Source organism: Felis catus, chromosome B2 (assembly GCF_018350175.1).
Source record: "Felis catus isolate Fca126 chromosome B2, F.catus_Fca126_mat1.0, whole genome shotgun sequence".
Taxonomy (NCBI): domain Eukaryota; kingdom Metazoa; phylum Chordata; class Mammalia; order Carnivora; family Felidae; genus Felis; species Felis catus.
Window position 1 is genome coordinate 104,819,092 of NC_058372.1, and position 21,389 is coordinate 104,840,480.

The following is a 21,389-nucleotide window of genomic DNA, read 5'->3' on the forward strand; positions in this document are numbered from 1 at the left end:
AAAAAATATGTTTGTATATAGGCACTTTCTGTGACCAAGATACCAACTTCAGAATTACATATGCATTATTTCCTTTATTGAAAAAAATGCTTATGAGGTAGGTGGTGTTTCATAACAGAAAACAAGAGGCGAAGAGAGGAACTGAAATTTACCTTGAGAAAATATATCGTGTTAGTACTCTCATTCAAACTTGCTCTGTCTTACTCTAGAAATAAAAAAAAAAAACAACCCTTAATATTCTTCTTTTAGCATTCAGTGTCCAATTATGGATTGAGTTGGGTGAAATGAGTCTTCAATGTAACAAGATTCAAATCTGTCTGATTCATGCCCATTCCACTGAGAGACCCGGGGGTGTGTTTCTCCTTAGCCCTTAGAAATGAGAGTATTTACCTCTTCTCTTTAGCTCTTGTCTTCAGTGGTGTGGAGTTTGGTTCTTTATTCTCCTGTTCTAGTTTCCAAATGTGACCTGAGCCCATACTTGGCAAATGCTCTGAGGAAAGGACACGAGGATACCTAAAAAAGGCTCTTCCCACTCTGGAATTTTAGTTGAGCTAGTTCTTTCTGCTTCCAGAGACCTATGGTCTCTAACAATAAAACTTAGGTATTTTAGTTGTGTTTTTTAACTAATTTTAGCCATTGTGCATTGGCCTCTCCTAACCTACTCCCCTCTGCCTACTCAGGAGAATTCTTAGGAGAAGAATTCGCAATGACTTGACCAGTTTTGCTGACCTCCTGACAATTATGATGAGTTCAGGTTTTCTAGTCTTTCTGTGTTAGCAGAAAAGTCAGGTGACCCTTAGTGGTAGGAATTTCACTGTTTGTACTCTACCCTCAAATGCATCTAAGAGGACAAGGGTGTGAAGTAAATTGAGTTCTCCTACTATAAGTCCTCATTCATGGCACAGGTTTTATACCCGTGATTCCTGATGCCGGGATGTACCACGGCTTATAAACCGCTCCTCTGAACCAGTTCTCCTGAGTACGTTCAATTCTCTTATTAACGTAAAACCTCTTTACACATTTTGTTATTGAACTATCACGTACTAGGGAGAGGAGGAACGTACCAACCTCAGTTCATCAGTGGGAAAACTTAGATTTCTGATAGGTAATCTGCACACAATGATCATTAATAGGGTTAATAATTTCACAATATACGTACGTGCTTCTGCCTACACGAGTAACACATTTATACTGCTTTTTACATAGACCCATCTCATTTTACCTTTCCCAAGTGAGGTAAGGCAAAGGATTTACTTGAAAAAGAACACACACTCCCTGTGACAGTGGTTTCCGACCATCAGTAGATAGACATATTCTGGTTTGTGTGTGAAAGTAAAAATTTCAAGTCCTCACTCCATTGAAATTCAGATTTTGCGGATTTTCGGGAAGGTCCAGGAGTCTGAGGTCTGTAGGTGGTCTGCAACCAAACTTTAAGTGATGTGCAACGATGGCTTCCATGTATCGATCCTGGTACTACTGTGGTGTGCGTTTGTGTGTACGTGTGTCTGTGTGTGTCGCTGGTCTCTCTCTTTCTATTAAATCGTTATTACAGTTAACTTTTAAACACTTTACCAATGATCTGTCAACAGCTTTTCAAATTGACTTCACTAGAATTTTCTGATCTTTTTATCTTGGATAATCTGAAATCATTTTTGATAGCTCCAATAATGGAAGACTGTTGCTAGCTTTAATTTAACAGTGGGTTGTTTCTATGGCCTATGTGTTCTGTATATTTATACTGATTTCCAGAATCTGATTCGATTTCTGGCCATAAAAAATTTGTGTTTAAATATAATGTGCATCTTAGTATCTGAACAGTAGCTAAAGATATACAGTTTTAAAAGAAACCAGTGGGATTGTCTAGGTGAAATAAATCAACATTGAAAATCCAGAATGCCGAAAATTATTGTTGTTAAATATTAATGGTTGCAAGGGCAACTGCCTCATAGATTAATTGTGATGCACATATATTGTTCATGAACGTGGATAATTTATTTCACTTGAAAATAATCAAATTGATTGTAAAGACAAGAGAGAACATGTAGAGCGACAAAGGTGGATTTTTCTCATATACTGGAGGTTCAGCAGTAAAATCCTGAAACTCTCTGTCCATCTCCGCTGCCAGGGTCTGTGGCATTTCTGCACCAGGGTTTTCTGCCTGCCTTTCAGGGAACGGAGCAAGTCCATTCTCCACTGTTCGCTTTCATGAGTTCCTGAGTGAGACAAGCTGTACTTGGATTCGAGACATTCTGGTGGGGAACTAAACATCGCATTGGGTTAACTAGGATCCAGAGAATGCCCCGGTGCCCAGGTTGTTCTTACACACTGGGAAAAAAGAAATGAACAGAAGATTCAATTCTTACCTACTGACAAGGTCAGATCTGAGGATATTGCAGTAACCGGCCAATGAGTCGCTATTGCCATCCTTGTGTTCTGCCCAGTTTTTCCTCATTTATTGAGAGTGGTTTTTCTTTGGACAAAGGAAATTTTATGTGTTGATGCATTTTTTCACACAGCTGAAAATGAGGGGTGAAATGGCTAAGGAGACACAGAGGAGTAGTCAAATTTCCTTGTGAAAGTGAAGCACGTTCCCATATGTTTCTTCTGCACATAAACACACTTTTTTCTTAGAGATGTTATGAAGTGGAAAATAATTTACACTGGCTTTACCATTCCTGCAGTTTGTGTTTGCGTTTTCAGTTGCATCAGTATTTCAGTTTGGTTTAGTTATTTTTTGATACTTCAGAGTGATTGTACCATCAGGGTTCTTTGCTTTTCCTTCCACCAATATCTGTTTGTCCTCCCAACTCTGCATCTATAATTTTAAAATAAGACTTGTAAACCTAAAGAGGCTAAAGGTTGAGGAACTACAGGTATGCCATTCCAAACTGTAGGAAAACATGCTATACTTAAAAAAATCTCTCTGAGCAGCCACGTCCTCATCAGTAAATATTTGCCCGACGATATCTGACTCGGGGAATTTTTAAAGGACTTCTGTGAACTACCATGGCCCATGCTAGCCTACAACAGGACAGTACACACGTTGCCAGAGTTTTCTTCTTTTCCAGGTGGCTGACAGCTGAGTTGTAGGGCTAATTACTTAAATTACATCATAATTGCTACGAGAAGCTTGTTTTTCCCCCTTGCCATAAAGTGGGAGAGTTAAGGGTCATGGTCATGTGCAGGAGCAACCAGGTCTTCGAGAGGAGGAACATAAAAGTCCCAAAACTGGTGCTTCTCCCAACACGAGAGCTTTACGCCCCCCCTTTCTTGAATATCCAGTGAAACAATTTCTCTGCTGTTCCTCCCAGGTACCACTGGAGACTGGAAAGAAATCAGATGACTGCTGAACAGAATGAAAGCTTTGACAAGATTTTCCAAAAGGCAGATGAAAGATTTTCCCTTGAAGTTCATCTGGGATATGAATGAAGAATAGATTTCTTAACAATGCACAAATATTTTTACGAAACTTCTTTCAGAAGGAAATATATTGAATTGTACCCTTTCATCTTTGATTGTCATTGGCTTATTATTGAAAAAGCTCACTGATGAATAAATATTCATATGCCCACACTACATCGTTTGCCATCCGTGGCCTGTTTCAATTTGCTAGGATTCCTCACTTTCTGATCAGAAGAGGTTTCCTCTCTTTGTGTCGCAGTGTAATTATGGAATAGTTTTTACCTTAAGTTCAGAAATTCCAAAGCCTTGAACCACAAAGGAGACCGTAACATGTGATTGATTTGACATCTTAAAATGGAAGCCGTGTCATTTATAAAAAACTACTTATGGTCTTTTTTCATATTTAAGATTTTAATTCTTAGGTAATCAAATGAGTCAGCCTTTCATTTTATGGCTTCTAGGATTTGTGTCCGACTAGGAGTGTTGCTGTCACAAGTATTTCCATGTATTCATAAATCATTTCTTTATTTAATCTTAATATCTATCTTTTGTTGTTAGATACCTGTCAATTTTTTTTCCTAACAGAGAGCCAAATGGCCCCAAATCATTTATTGAATTCCCATCATTTTCCTACTGATTAAAACAGACATTATCTTGTTCTACAATGTTGTACGTACAGACATTTTCTTATGTAAAATGACCTATTTTCTGTCGATATAATTTTCTTTTTTGTGACTATGCCCTAATTTCTAACATAGATTAAGAAACCAATAAATCGTGATGCATTGTGTTGGAATCCTGCTAAGTGTTGCTTTACTCCTAAAATGTCACATAAAAATTGAGATCACCACCAGTTGAGTGTTCCCATTCAGACGTATTTATACTCACACTTATTTGTGTTTTCTTTCCAGTCGTTTTGTAAGGACACCTGGTGTTTACGTTAACCTTGCTCATTTCCTGTGAAGATTGTCCTATGCCAGCATAGAAGGTATCTGTAGATTTTGGGGAGGAGAATATTTTTGAGTCAAGTGTTCTAACTGCTCTCCTTTTCTCATGGACTTTTGCCTGCTCGGGCATACACTGGGTTTCTTGGGGTCAGGCTGGCTCTTTGCAAATAGTACGGTCAGTCTAGGCCTGTAGGGGTGTGGATGCTGCCGTCCATCAGATTCTGTAGACCCGCTTGTATCTTTGTGTGTCTGTGCCCAACTCGGGGCTGCTGGCTGCATCAGTGCCTTTATTTCCATTTGCTCATTGCTCTGTTCATCTTTCTTAAGTAACATACATAATTTCTTTCCTAGGCTGCACTTTTAAGAAAAGTTATAAAGGTCCCTGATCCTTCTATTAGGAAAGGATTTCCCATCCCCAGGAGCCCACTACTGCTGCTACATTGTCTCCTGCTTTTCTGAACTCCTTTCTTCCAAGAGTTCGTAAATTCCACAGCTGGGGCTTCGGTGATGCACGCCTTGAGAGAAACGTATCTTTTCTGCTCCCTTCTTTTATCTTCTCAAAGAAGGTTTATGTGTGGTAGCAGAAAGGAAATATTGTTTAAAAAAATATGTTTGTATATAGGCACCTTCTGTGAACAAGATACCAACTTCAGAATTACATATGCATTATTTCCTTTATTGCAAAAAATGCTTATGAGGTAGGTGGTGTTTCATAACAGAAAACAAGAGGCGAAGAGAGGAACTGAAATTTACCTTGAGAAAATATATCGTGTTAGTACTCTCATTCAAACTTGCTCTGTCTTACTCTAGAAATAAAAAAAAAACAACCCTTAATATTCTTCTTTTAGCATTCAGTGTCCAATTATGGATTGAGTTGGGTGAAATGAGTCTTCAATGTAACAAGATTCAAATCTGTCTGATTCATGCCCATTCCACTGAGAGACCCGGGGGTGTGTTTCTCCTTAGCCCTTAGAAATGAGAGTATTTACCTCTTCTCTTTAGCTCTTGTCTTCAGTGGTGTGGAGTTTGGTTCTTTATTCTCCTGTTCTAGTTTCCAAATGTGACCTGAGCCCATACTTGGCAAATGCTCTGAGGAAAGGACACGAGGATACCTAAAAAAGGCTCTTCCCACTCTGGAATTTTAGTTGAGCTAGTTCTTTCTGCTTCCAGAGACCTATGGTCTCTAACAATAAAACTTAGGTATTTTAGTTGTGTTTTTTAACTAATTTTAGCCATTGTGCATTGGCCTCTCCTAACCTACTCCCCTCTGCCTACTCAGGAGAATTCTTAGGAGAAGAATTCGCAATGACTTGACCAGTTTTGCTGACCTCCTGACAATTATGATGAGTTCAGGTTTTCTAGTCTTTCTGTGTTAGCAGAAAAGTCAGGTGACCCTTAGTGGTAGGAATTTCACTGTTTGTACTCTACCCTCAAATGCATCTAAGAGGACAAGGGTGTGAAGTAAATTGAGTTCTCCTACTATAAGTCCTCATTCATGGCACAGGTTTTATACCCGTGATTCCTGATGCCGGGATGTACCACGGCTTATAAACCGCTCCTCTGAACCAGTTCTCCTGAGTACGTTCAATTCTCTTATTAACGTAAAACCTCTTTACACATTTTGTTATTGAACTATCACGTACTAGGGAGAGGAGGAACGTACCAACCTCAGTTCATCAGTGGGAAAACTTAGATTTCTGATAGGTAATCTGCACACAATGATCATTAATAGGGTTAATAATTTCACAATATACGTACGTGCTTCTGCCTACACGAATAACACATTTATACTGCTTTTTACATAGACCCATCTCATTTTACCTTTCCCAAGTGAGGTAAGGCAAAGGATTTACTTGAAAAAGAACACACACTCCCTGTGACAGTGGTTTCCGACCATCAGTAGATAGACATATTCTGGTTTGTGTGTGAAAGTAAAAATTTCAAGTCCTCACTCCATTGAAATTCAGATTTTGCGGATTTTTGGGAAGGTCCAGGAGTCTGAGGTCTGTAGGTGGTCTGCAACCAAACTTTAAGTGATGTGCAACGATGGCTTCCATGTATCGATCCTGGTACTACTGTGGTGTGCGTTTGTGTGTACGTGTGTCTGTGTGTGTCGCTGGTCTCTCTCTTTCTATTAAATCGTTATTACAGTTAACTTTTAAACACTTTACCAATGATCTGTCAACAGCTTTTCAAATTGACTTCACTAGAATTTTCTGATCTTTTTATCTTGGATAATCTGAAATCATTTTTGATAGCTCCAATAATGGAAGACTGTTGCTAGCTTTAATTTAACAGTGGGTTGTTTCTATGGCCTATGTGTTCTGTATATTTATACTGATTTCCAGAATCTGATTCGATTTCTGGCCATAAAAAATTTGTGTTTAAATATGATGTGCATCTTAGTATCTGAACAGTAGCTAAAGATATACAGTTTTAAAAGAAACCAGTGGGATTGTCTAGGTGAAATAAATCAACATTGAAAATCCAGAATGCCGAAAATTATTGTTGTTAAATATTAATGGTTGCAAGGGCAACTGCCTCATAGATTAATTGTGATGCACATATATTGTTCATGAACGTGGATAATTTATTTCACTTGAAAATAATCAAATTGATTGTAAAGACAAGAGAGAACATGTAGAGCGACAAAGGTGGATTTTTCTCATATACTGGAGGTTCAGCAGTAAAATCCTGAAACTCTCTGTCCATCTCCGCTGCCAGGGTCTGTGGCATTTCTGCACCAGGGTTTTCTGCCTGCCTTTCAGGGAACGGAGCAAGTCCATTCTCCACTGTTCGCTTTCATGAGTTCCTGAGTGAGACAAGCTGTACTTGGATTCGAGACATTCTGGTGGGGAACTAAACATCGCATTGGGTTAACTAGGATCCAGAGAATGCCCCGGTGCCCAGGTTGTTCTTACACACTGGGAAAAAAGAAATGAACAGAAGATTCAATTCTTACCTACTGACAAGGTCAGATCTGAGGATATTGCAGTAACCGGCCAATGAGTCGCTATTGCCATCCTTGTGTTCTGCCCAGTTTTTCCTCATTTATTGAGAGTGGTTTTTCTTTGGACAAAGGAAATTTTATGTGTTGATGCATTTTTTCACACAGCTGAAAATGAGGGGTGAAATGGCTAAGGAGACACAGAGGAGTAGTCAAATTTCCTTGTGAAAGTGAAGCACGTTCCCATATGTTTCTTCTGCACATAAACACACTTTTTTCTTAGAGATGTTATGAAGTGGAAAATAATTTACACTGGCTTTACCATTCCTGCAGTTTGTGTTTGCGTTTTCAGTTGCATCAGTATTTCAGTTTGGTTTAGTTATTTTTTGATACTTCAGAGTGATTGTACCATCAGGGTTCTTTGCTTTTCCTTCCACCAATATCTGTTTGTCCTCCCAACTCTGCATCTATAATTTTAAAATAAGACTTGTAAACCTAAAGAGGCTAAAGGTTGAGGAACTACAGGTATGCCATTCCAAACTGTAGGAAAACATGCTATACTTAAAAAAATCTCTCTGAGCAGCCACGTCCTCATCAGTAAATATTTGCCCGACGATATCTGACTCGGGGAATTTTTAAAGGACTTCTGTGAACTACCATGGCCCATGCTAGCCTACAACAGGACAGTACACACGTTGCCAGAGTTTTCTTCTTTTCCAGGTGGCTGACAGCTGAGTTGTAGGGCTAATTACTTAAATTACATCATAATTGCTACGAGAAGCTTGTTTTTCCCCCTTGCCATAAAGTGGGAGAGTTAAGGGTCATGGTCATGTGCAGGAGCAACCAGGTCTTCGAGAGGAGGAACATAAAAGTCCCAAAACTGGTGCTTCTCCCAACACGAGAGCTTTACGCCCCCCCTTTCTTGAATATCCAGTGAAGCAATTTCTCTACTGTTCCTCCCAGGTACCACTGGAGACTGGAAAGAAATCAGATGACTGCTGAACAGAATGAAAGCTTTGACAAGATTTTCCAAAAGGCAGATGAAAGATTTTCCCTTGAAGTTCATCTGGGATATGAATGAAGAATAGATTTCTTAACAATGCACAAATATTTTTACGAAACTTCTTTCAGAAGGAAATATATTGAATTGTACCCTTTCATCTTTGATTGTCATTGGCTTATTATTGAAAAAGCTCACTGATGAATAAATATTCATATGCCCACACTACCTCGTTTGCCATCCGTGGCCTGTTTCAATTTGCTAGGATTCCTCACTTTCTGATCAGAAGAGGTTTCCTCTCTTTGTGTCGCAGTGTAATTATGTAATTATGGAATAGTTTTTACCTTAAGTTCAGAAATTCCAAAGCCTTGAACCACAAAGGAGACCGTAACATGTGATTGATTTGACATCTTAAAATGGAAGCCTTGTCATTTATAAAAAACTACTTATGGTCTTTTTTCATATTTAAGATTTTAATTCTTAGGTAATCAAATGAGTCAGCCTTTCATTTTATGGCTTCTAGGATTTGTGTCCGACTAGGAGTGTTGCTGTCACAAGTATTTCCATGTATTCATAAAACATTTCTTTATTTAATCTTATTATCTATCTTTTGTTGTTAGATACCTGTCAATTTTTTTTTCCTAACAGAGAGCCAAATGGCCCCAAATCATTTATTGAATTCCCATCATTTTCCTACTGATTAAAACAGACATTATCTTGTTCTACAATGTTGTATGTACAGACATTTTCTTATGTAAAATGACCTATTTTCTGTCGATACAATTTTCTTTTTTGTGACTATGCCCTAATTTCTAACATAGATTAAGAAACCAATAAATCGTGATGCATTGTGTTGGAATCCTGCTAAGTGTTGCTTTACTCCTAAAATGTCACGTAAAAATTGACATCACCACTAGTTGAGTGTTCCCATTCAGAGGTATTTTTTTTTTATATATGAAATTTATTGACAAATTGGCTTCCATACAACACCCAGTGCTCATCCCAAAAGGTGCCCTCCTCAATACCCATCACCCACCCTCTCCTCCCTCCCACCCCCCATCAACCCTCAGTTTGTTCTCAGTGTTTAACAGTCTCTTATGCTTTGGCTCTCTCCCACTCTAACCTCTCTTTTTTTTTTTTCTTCCCCTCCCCCATGGGTTCCTGTTAAGTTTCTCAGGATCCACATAAGAGTGAAACCATATGGTATCTGTCTTTCTCTGTATGGCTTATTTCACTTAGCATCACACTCTCCAGTTCCATCCACGTTGCTACAAAAGGCCAGATTTCATTTTTTCTCATGGGCACGTAGTATTCCATTGTGTATATAAACCACAATTTCTTTATCCATTCATCAGTTGATGGACATTTAGGCTCTTTCCATAATTTGGCTATTGTTGAGAGTGCTGCTATGAACATTGGGGTACAAGTGGCCCTATGCATCAGTACTCCTGTATCCCTTGGATAAATTCCTAGCAGTGCTATTGCTGGGTCATAGGGTAGGTCTAGTTTTAATTTTCTGAGGAACCTCCACACTGCTTTCCAGAGTGGCTGCACCAATTTGCATTCCCACCAACAGTGCAAGAGGGTTCCCGTTTCTCCACATCCTCTCCAGCATCTATAGTCTCCTGATTTGTTCATTTTGGCCACTCTGACTGGCGTGAGGTGATGCCTGAGTGTGGTTTTGATTTGTATCTCCCTGATAAGGAGCGACGCTGAACATCTTCTCATGTGCCTGTTGGCCATCCGGATGTCTTCTTTAGAGAAGTGTCTGTTCATGTTTTCTGCCCATTTCTTCACTGGGTTATTTGTTTTTCGGGTGTGGAGTTTGGGGAGCTCTTTATAGATTTTGGATACTAGCCCTTTGTCTGTTCATCTTTCTTAAGTAACATACATAATTTCTTTCCTAGGCTGCACTTTTAAGAAAAGTTATAAAGGTCCCTGATCCTTCTATTAGGAAAGGATTTCCCATCCCCAGGAGCCCACTACTGCTGCTACATTGTCTCCTGCTTTTCTGAACTCCTTTCTTCCAAGAGTTCGTAAATTCCACAGCTGGGGCTTCGGTGATGCACGCCTTGAGAGAAACGTATCTTTTCTGCTCCCTTCTTTTATCTTCTCAAAGAAGGTTTATGTGTGGTAGCAGAAAGGAAATATTGTTTAAAAAATATGTTTGTATATAGGCACCTTCTGTGAACAAGACACCAACTTCAGAATTACATATGCATTATTTCCTTTATTGCAAAAAATGCTTATGAGGTAGGTGGTGTTTCATAACAGAAAACAAGAGGCGAAGAGAGGAACTGAAATTTACCTTGAGAAAATATATCGTGTTAGTACTCTCATTCAAACTTGCTCTGTCTTACTCTAGAAATAAAAAAAAAAACAACCCTTAATATTCTTCTTTTAGCATTCAGTGTCCAATTATGGATTGAGTTGGGTGAAATGAGTCTTCAATGTAACAAGATTCAAATCTGTCTGATTCATGCCCATTCCACTGAGAGACCCGGGGGTGTGTTTCTCCTTAGCCCTTAGAAATGAGAGTATTTACCTCTTCTCTTTAGCTCTTCTCTTCAGTGGTGTGGAGTTTGGTTCTTTATTCTCCTGTTCTAGTTTCCAAATGTGACCTGAGCCCATACTTGGCAAATGCTCTGAGGAAAGGACACGAGGATACCTAAAAAAGGCTCTTCCCACTCTGGAATTTTAGTTGAGCTAGTTCTTTCTGCTTCCAGAGACCTATGGTCTCTAACAATAAAACTTAGGTATTTTAGTTGTGTTTTTTAACTAATTTTAGCCATTGTGCATTGGCCTCTCCTAACCTACTCCCCTCTGCCTACTCAGGAGAATTCTGAGGAGAAGAATTCGCAATGACTTGACCAGTTTTGCTGACCTCCTGACAATTATGATGAGTTCAGGTTTTCTAGTCTTTCTGTGTTAGCAGAAAAGTCAGGTGACCCTTAGTGGTAGGAATTTCACTGTTTGTACTCTACCCTCAAATGCATCTAAGAGGACAAGGGTGTGAAGTAAATTGAGTTCTCCTACTATAAGTCCTCATTCATGGCACAGGTTTTATACCCGTGATTCCTGATGCCGGGATGTACCACGGCTTATAAACCGCTCCTCTGAACCAGTTCTCCTGAGTACGTTCAATTCTCTTATTAACGTAAAACCTCTTTACACATTTTGTTATTGAACTATCACGTACTAGGGAGAGGAGGAATGTACCAACCTCAGTTCATCAGTGGGAAAACTTAGATTTCTGATAGGTAATCTGCACACAATGATCATTAATAGGGTTAATAATTTCACAATATACGTACGTGCTTCTGCCTACACGAATAACACATTTATACTGCTTTTTACATAGACCCATCTCATTTTACCTTTCCCAAGTGAGGTAAGTCAAAGGATTTACTTGAAAAAGAACACACACTCCCTGTGACAGTGGTTTCCGACCATCAGTAGATAGACATATTCTGGTTTGTGTGTGAAAGTAAAAATTTCAAGTCCTCACTCCATTGAAATTCAGATTTTGCGGATTTTCGGGAAGGTCCAGGAGTCTGAGGTCTGTAGGTGGTCTGCAACCGAACTTTAAGTGATGTCCAATGATGGCTTCCATGTATTGATCCCAGAGGAGGAAGAGAGAGAATTAGGGGTAGAAGGGTTATGTGAGCAAATCGTTGCAGAAAACTTTCCTATCCTGGGGAAAGACACAGACATCAGCAACGCAAGCTATCTTATGAAAGCACTTTCAGAAGAAAATATGCTGAATTGTACACTTTCATCTTTCATTGTCAGTAGCTCATTATTGAAAAACCTCAGTGATTAATAAATATTAATATGCCTCCTTTACATCATTTGCCATGTCGCCTGTTTTCCATTTGCTGGAATTCCTCAGTTTCTTGGCAAAAGAGGATTCCTTTTTTGTTTTGCAATATAATTAGGGAATAGTTTTTATTTTACCTTCAGAAATTCGAAAGTCTTGACAAACAAGGAGGTCTTAAGATGTGATTGATTTTGTATCTTAAAATAGAAACTTGTGGCTCAGTTGGTGAAGTGTCCGACTTTGGTTCAGGTCATGATAGTGTGTTTGAACCCTGCGTGAGGCTGCTGCTGTCAGCACAGAGCCTGCTTTGGAATGTCTGTCCCTTCTCTAGAGGGACAGACATCTCTCTCTCAAATATAAATGAACATTGAAAAAATTAGAAGCCCGGTAATTATAAAAAACTACATGAATTTTTTTCTTCACATTTAAGATTTTAATTTTTAGGTAATCAAATGAGTCAAACTTTCATTTTTTAAAATACACATGTAATTATTTATGTTTTAGTTTACATCCAAGTTAGTTAGCATATAGCGCAACAATGATTTCAGGAGTAAATTCCCTCATGCCCCTTACCCGTTTAGCCCATCCCCCACTCCCACAACCCCTCCAGCCACCCTCTGCTTGTTTTCTATATTTAAGAGTCTCTTATGTCTTGTCCCCCTCCCTGTTTTTAATATTATTTTTGCTTCCCTTCCCTTAAGTTCATCTCTTTTGTATCTTAAATTCCTCATACGAGTGAAGTCATATGATATTTGTCTTTCTCTAACTTCACCTAACGTAATAACCTCTAGTTCCATCCACATAGTTGCAAATGGCCAGATTTCATTCTTTTTGATTACCGAGGAATACTCTATTGTATGTATATATATATATACCACATCTTCTTTATCCATTCATCTGTCGGTGGACATTTGGGTTCTCTCCACACTTTGGCTATTGCTAATAGCGCTGCTATAAACATTGGGGTGCGTGTGCCCCTTCGAAACAGCACACCTGTATCGTTTGGATAGATACCTAGTAGTGCAATTGCTGGGTCATAGGGTAGTTCTATTTTTGGTTTTTTGGGGAACCTCCATACTCCTTTCCAGTGTGGCTGCACCAGTTTGCATTCCCACCAGCAGTGCCAAAGAGATCCTCTTTCTCCACATCCTCACCAACATCTGTTGTTGCTTGAGTTGTTAATGTTAGCCATTCTGACTGGTGTGAGGTGGTATCTCATTGTGGTTTTGATCTGTATTTCCCTAATGATGAGTGAAGTTGAGCATTTTTTCATGTGTCGGTTGGCCATCTGGATGTCTTCTTTGGAGAAGTGTCTATTCATGTCTTTTTCCCATCTCTTCACTGGATTATTTATTTTTTGGGTGCTGAGTTTGGTAAGTTCTTTATAGATCTTGGATACTAACCCTTTATCTGATATGTCGTTTGCAAAGATCTTCTCCCATTCTGTCGGTTGCCTTTTAGTTTTGCTGATTGTTTCCTTTGCTGTGCAGAAGCGTTTTATTTTGATGAGGTCCCAGCAGTTCATTTTGCTTTTGTTTCCCTTGCCTCCAGAGACATGTTAAGTAAGAAGTTGCTGTGGGCAAGATCAAAGAGGTTTTTGCCTGCTTTCTCCTCGAGGATTTGGATGGCTTCTTGTCTTACATTGAGGTCTTTCATCCATTTGAGTTTATTTTTGTGTCTGGTGCAAGAAAGTGGTCCAGGTTCATTCTTCTGCATGTCGCTGTCCAGTTTTCCCAGCACCACTTGCTGGAGAGACTGTTTTTATTCCATTGGATATTCTTTCCTGCGTTGTCAAAGATTAGTTGGCCATACGTCTGTGGGTCCATTTCTGGGTTCTCTATTCTGTTCCATTGATCTAAGTGTCTGTTTTTGTGCCAGCACCATACTGCCTTGATAACTACAGCTTTGTAATACAACTTGAAGTCTGGGATTGTGATGCCTCCAGCTTTGGTTTTGTTTTTCAAGATTGCTTTGGCTTTTCGGGGTCTTTTCTGGTTCCATAGAAATTTTAGGATTGCTTGTTCTAGCTCTGTGAAGAATGCTGGTGTTATTTTGATAGGGGTTGCATTGAATATGTAGATTGCTTGGGGTAATTGACATTTTAACAATGTTTGTTCTTCTTATCCAGGAGCGTGGAATCTTTTCCATTTTTTTTTTTTTTGGTGTCTTCTTCAATTTCTTTCATAAGATTTCAATAGTTTTCAGTGTACAGATTTTTCACCTCTTTGGTTAGATTTATTCCTAAGTGTTTTATGGTTTTTGGTGCAATTGTAAACGGGATCGATTCCTTGATTTCTCTTTGTGTTGCTTCATTATTGGTATAAAGGAATGCAACCAATTTCTGTGCATTGATTTTATATCCTGCGACTTTGCTGAATTCATGGGTCAGTTCTAGCAGTTACTTCTGAAGGACTGTGGCTTTGACCCATTTCTCCCCTCTGTGGGAGGGTCTCACTGAGCAATGGCCAAATGTTGGCTGCACCCAGGAACACTTGCTGGACCCTGCTGCTGCGGGTGCCCTTAGACTGCAGCCAGGTGCCAGCTCACCCCAGAAAAAGTTCACGAGATAGTGTAGCAGCAGCGTTTCAGGGATTACAGAAAATCACAACACACATCTGGCACCGGGCTTCACCCTTAACGACCTTGTTCCAGCACCAGTGAATGTAGGCATTCTCTGGGGTCTGCTGGGACCAGGGGGCCTCAATAGTCTCTACCAAATGTCCTCCCAGCAGTGGAACCGCTTTTTCCCTGTGTGGCCCAAGAACCTCCTGGACCCCACTCTGCTCCTGGGAATCGCCCTTCCCACCAGAGCACTGCCAGGTATTGAACTGCAGAGTTGCAGTCTCTGCACTCCCCTTGTTTACAGTCTTAATGGAATTTAAACCCTCTTTCTCCTTTCTCCTTTCTCCCTTTCTCCACCCGCAAAAGCAGCTCCCTGCCCGCCACAGCTTCTTGCTCCTCAAGTCCACCTCTCCGTGCCACGTACCTGCTGAATTCTGTGGTTGAGGTTGTGCAGGTTGTTATGTTAATCCTCAAAGCAGTTTTCTAGGTGTGCAGGATGGTTTAGTGTTGGTCTGGCTGTATTTCATGGACACGAGACACACAAAAAACTCCCATGCTGTTCCGCCATCCTGGCTACCTCCTCCCATTTTTTATTAGTGGAGGGTGCACTAAATCATACGGAATGCACCCATCTCATTTGCTTTTTTTTTTTCTTAATTGCTTTGCCCAGAAAGTTGACATGAAATAAAAGCTTATAAACTTCACATATACCTTTTTGGCAGCTTTCTGTATCTTGTTACGCTGAAATAGGTCCTAAAGCAGCACCAAGCTAATGTTATTCCCATTTACATATTTATATAGACTGTTACGTCATGTGTCATTAGTGAAAAACTTTCCTTACCACATTAGAACTCAGTTGTCTCTCTAAAACTACCCCCTATAGTCCTGGAAGTGTGTGATTGATTCATTTTCATATATAATCATACAATGTTTACCTTTGCCTGATATTATGTTTCTGAAGGACAAATACTGTGAACTACCTGAGGTAGTATACTCACTATCTGTTGTAACATAAATAATGGGCCAACACATGAATATTGAAACCCATGTTCTCTATTCTCCTGGAATCTAAGAATGCATCTCTTTGCTTCTTGACACATAGATCTTTGGAGTTTGTGACAGTACAATCAATGAACTTATTCTTGCATCTGTAATGATATTTTTGATCACTTTTCCTGGTTATACCTCAACTAGGAAATGTTCATGTAATGCTTTAATTGAGTTTGCCTTATATTGTGTTGATCCATGTGTTTTCTAAAGCATCCTTATGGAACAAAAATATGAAGTAATGCAAAATCCAGAGATATGGGTAAAAGATGCAGGTAACAAAAATATAATTTAATTATTATAGCAGCCAAAGAACCTAAAAAGAGAATAGAAAAAACTTTCACCCCCAATCAAGATTGAAACTACTCATCAGTAAGAGTTCATTAAAATGAAGAGTTAACTTCTGGTATCAATGTCAGTGGGAAGAATAATTGTGTTGTTGCTCACGGAGAAAGCACAGTTCAAGACTAAGTTTTCCATGAAGAGATTTAATGATTCACCAATTAACAGAGTTGCCAGAATCCATAACTCATTAAGAGGGAGGGATTAGGCTGATGCTGACCAGTATATCATCTAACAGACTGGTGAAAAGCCTTGATGATTTTACCACACAAAAAAATGGATGCTAAGTGCTTCAACCAGATCAGTGTTACTCAATGTTGTTGAGTATGGTTTAAAGTCTCTTTTTCTGAATAACTTCAGAGAACAAAGATGGTTTTGCTTGCTGTCCACTCATGATACTCTTAAGGCTGTAAATCGCTAATACAAAGGCCAGAGTTGCTTCTACTTCACTGGCACTAGTTTTGGAGTCTTTGAGGTATTTGTGTTGTTTCTTATGAAATGGACTTATAATAGTTGTGGTGTGAACAATGATAAGGGGAGGGAAGACATCCATATCTGTAAGTAGTGAATAGATTTACATTGAAGGATTAGACACTTTCCCAAATTCAATTATCATATGCTTGAAACAAATATAATACACATTCAACTACCAACCAATGTATCTTGTCATTATTCCCCTCATATGGGCCACTACTTGCAAGTTTTTCATACCACTATATCACAGAGAGATAGGTCGTGGGGTTGGCTCTTCAGATACTATTTGGTGTCCTCTCTTTCAGGGATCCGCATTCTATCCAGTCAGTTTGTCATCTAAATAGAATGACCATAAAGGATAAATATTCTATGGTCTGTTTAAATTCCCTCTATATACACTCATGTTATTGATCTTAAAAGCTGCTACCCTTCTATTAATGCTTACACAAGAACAGACATGTTTTTTTCAGTTTCATACCATCCTAGAGTCTAAACTCATTCAGCCCTGGGTGATACGCAGAAATGTTGAATGACTATGTTGTATGCCTGAAATTAATTAACATTATGCTCTCGAGCTCCATTTACATCCTTGCAAATGGAAAGATTCCATTCTTTTTTATAGCTGCATAATATTCCATTTTATGTATATACCACATATTCTTTACCCATCATCAGTCAATGGACATTTGGGATCTTTCCATAGACTGGCTATTGTTGGTAATGTTGCTATAAAGAGGGGGATGCATGTATCCTTCAAATAAATATTTTTGTTTCCTTTGAGTAAATACCTAGTATTGCAATAGCTGGATCATATGGTAGTTCTATTTTTAACTTTCTCATGAACCCCCATACTGTTGTCCACAGTGGCTATACCACTTTTTATTCCAACCAACAGTGCAAGAGTGCTCTCCTTTCTCCACATCCTTGCCAATATGTGTTGCTTCCTGTGATGCTAATTTTAGTCATTCTGACTGGTGTAGTTTTGATTTCTATTTCCATGATAATGAGTGATGTTGAGCATCTTATCATGTGTCCCTTAGTCATCTGTAGAGTTTAGAAAAAAAATCTATTCATGTCTATTGCCCATTTTTTAACTGGATTATTTTTTGGGGGGGTGTTTTGTTTTATAAATTCTTTACATAGTTTGGACACTAACCCTTAACAGACATGTCATTTTCAAATATCTTCTCCCATTTCAAAGGTCTGGGACAGCATCTGGATGTTATGACTCCACATTGATGTGGTTCAAATGGGGTTCAAGGAGTTTTAGAAGCTAAAGGACATCAATGGCTAACAGATGGGAGATTATTAAAGTAACAGACCCTCAGTGTGCCTGGGTAGTTCAGTTGGTTGAGCATCCAACTCTTGATCTTGGCTCAGGTCACAATCTCATGGTTTGTGAGTTTGAGCCCCTCATAGGGCACTTACAGCATGTAGACTGCCTGGAATTCTCTCTCCCTCTCTCTGGCCTTCCTCCACTCACACTCTCACTCTCTCTTTCAAAAAAAAAATCGAAAGTTAACAAGCCCTCCTCCTTGACACCCCTAATGTAACCCTCAGGGTGTGTTGAGGCTTAAACCCAGTTACTCTACTGCGTGATAAAGACAATAAAGCTCTTCCAATTCACTCTTGTAAAGACACTATAAAACAAGTATATTCAAGGAGGCCTGATTTAAAGATGAACATCTGCCTAATCCAGAGGCTGAATGGTTTACAGATAGAAGTAGTTGTATGCATGAAAGAATAAGAAAGGCTTGATATGCTGTTGTCAGTCTGCAGGATGTGCTCCAGGTAAAAGTGCCTCCCCATATTTTGGCACAAGTAGCTGAACTAACTGCTTTAACTTAAGCACTACTATTAGGTAAAGAGTTAACATTCAACATATATACTGACTTTAAATATTGTTTCTTAACCCATGACCATTAGCCTTCTGGAAATATTGTTTCTTTGGTTCTGCTCCTACTCCACACTGTTATTTTTTACAAGTAATAATCATTACAATAGGAATATTTTTTTTTCTGTGGTTGCAGATTTGCTGCATGGCTTCCAAATTTAAATATCCTATCCATTTAATGAGGCTCCATCTGCTCTTGACAATGTACATTTAGGAGACTTTCATTTCATCAGATAAGTTGGGATTTTTATGCCTCCTAATAAACAGGGTCCTCAATCATTTTCAGCTTATAGAAGTTACAAAAGATGAGGCCTTCACTCTCCGACACCCCCTATAAGAATGAGGAGGATAAAAATCCCATAGCAGGGAGGTGTAGTAGGGAAAGAAGCGACTTCATTCTAGAAAGGCTCCATCTTGTGCTGTTTTTCTCTAAAGCAACATTTACTCATCTTCTGTATTTTGCCTCTGAATAAGTCAAACAAGCTATGTTCCCACTTCCAGGGGAAAGCAAAAACAAAAAACAAACAAACAAACAAAAAACATCATTCTCTGAGTCTTTTCCTAACCTCTGTTCTGCATGGAAAATGTTTGTATGACTTGTCATGAATTTCTGCCCAGAGCCACACATATATGGAGGGCTTAGTTGGCTTGAACTTCATGTCTTGCCTCAAGATCATAAACGTCCCTTCTGTTCCTGACACCAAGAGGGATTAACTTGCCTCATCTCCTTGACCCAGACCAGGCTGGCTCCCTGGAATGGATCAGGAGGGGAAGAGAAATATGCACATGCCCAGGCACCCTGTTGTAGGATGCCATAAAGAGAGAGAGAAAAACATCTTGCTTGGGACTCCACTTAAGCAAACTTAATGACCCACCATAAATCACACACGGTTAGTATATATATTTCCCTGTTGGAAATAGGTAGTTGGAAGCCTCACCTAAGGAAAGGATGCTTGGCTCAGGGCCCTCAAAGGGTCTCCAACCTGGCTGTTCACTATGGGGCTTCCCATAGTGAAGGTTGGAAGTTGTGACTACCCAATTTGATGTATTAAGCCTTCCCTGTTCTTCTCCATACTCTCTCCTTCTTTATGTTGATTATAATTGTTTAATCCCTTATATTCCCTTTCTCTGATAATTAATAAAGTTTTCCTCCATGAAATAGTGCAGCTATTGTGAATTTCTATTATTCAGAACAACCCCTAACACTTAAGAACATGAAAGAGCCAGATCCTGAACATGTCCCAGCACATGGACTTCAAACAAAACTCAGTGGATGCTGGCATTAACACTCAGAAAATTATAGTGTAGTCAATTGAGACACTGTTGGCAGATAATTGGTTAAATTTTTAAAAATTAATTGTGAGAGTGATTTCATAGAAAAGTAGAGACATAGTGACACACACACACACACACACACACACACACACACACCAAATTACTACACCATACATGGAAGTCATTGATGAGCATCACCTAAAGTGTGACTATAGATTACCCAGAAATCACACAATTCTGGGCCTTCCTAAAAGCCTGCAAAATCAGAGTTTCTAGGGAGTGGGGCCATAAAACCTATATTTCACAAACAAACCAGGAAATTTCTATATACTGAAGGTACAAAAACCACTGCACAGGTAATGCATATCTTGTTTGAAATACATCCTTTGCCTCATCTCAGGGATGATCACTTGGGAAAGTTAAATGGGATGGATCTACGTGAAAGGCAGTAGAAAGATGTTACTCATGTAAACAGAAACATCTAAGTATATTGTGAAATAATTAAAGTAATTCACTGAGGTCTAATGAATTGTTTGCAGATTACCTACCGAAAATCTCAGTTTTCCCACTGATGAATTGGGGTTGGAATGTTCGTCTTTCTTCTTAGAACATATGATGGTTCAATCATAATGTGCAAAAGAGCTTTTATGTTAATAAGAGAAATGGATCACTCCAGGAGAAAGTGGTTCAGAGGATTGGTTTATAAGCCATAGAATGTCCCAGCATCAGGAATCACTGGTACAACACCTGTGCTATGAACAAGGTCTTGCACAAGGACAACTTAATTCACTTCAGACTGTTGCCCCACAGTTGTATTTGAGAGTAGCTGCAGCTTAGGAAAGAAATTACGTGTGTTTCTTGGAAAAGACGAACACAGCAATGAGAAAATTGAAATTGAATAAAGGCATTGACACTAGGCATGTGCTCCGAGCTGGGCACAAACATACAGAGATACACAAGTGGGTCTACAGAATTATGGATGGTGCATCTACACCCTATGGGCCCAGACTAACTGCACTGCTTTCACTCAGCCAGCTTTACTACAAGAACCCAGATGATGCATGAGCAGGCAAAAATCCGTAAGCAAAGGAGAGCAGTTAGAAAATGTAACTCAAAAATATCCTCCTCCCAATAGTGACAGACACCATCTATGCCTGCTGAAAATAATCTTCACAGGCAATGAACGAGGCTAATATAAGCACCTTGTATTTGTACCAAATAACTGGTTAGAAAACACAAATACAAGGTGAGTATACAATATCTCTAAGTGGGAACTCTCAGTGGTGATGTCAGTTTTTATGTGACATTTCAAGGTAAAGCAATAATTAGCAGAGTTCCAACACAACTCATCATGACAGTTTATTAATTTATTTTAAAAATTAAGGCATGGTTATAAAAAAGAACAATATACCAACAGAAAAGATGTCATTTTACATAAGACAATTGATGTACATACAATTGTTTAGAAGACTATAGTGTCTATTTTAACCAGTAGGAAAATGATGGGAATTCTGTAAACAATCTTGGGCCAATTTGTTTTCTCCTAGAAAAGAAATAGACAGGTGTCTTACAACATCAGATAAATATTCAGATTCAATATAGATCAGACTTATGAATACATGAAAACATTTGTGACAGCAACATTCTAACTTAGATACAAACCTTATGAGCCATAAAAT

The 21,389-nt window shown here is 39.0% G+C and overlaps 1 long non-coding RNA gene across 1 annotated transcript; it reads left to right on the forward strand.

The window, feature by feature from the left end:
• Positions 1 to 245: 245 nt before the first annotated feature.
• Positions 246 to 4,253, forward strand: LOC123385522. Its single transcript, XR_006598203.1, has 2 exons — positions 246 to 1,404; positions 3,312 to 4,253. It is a non-coding gene; the product is annotated as an uncharacterized LOC123385522 (long non-coding RNA).
• Positions 4,254 to 21,389: the final 17,136 nt, after the last annotated feature.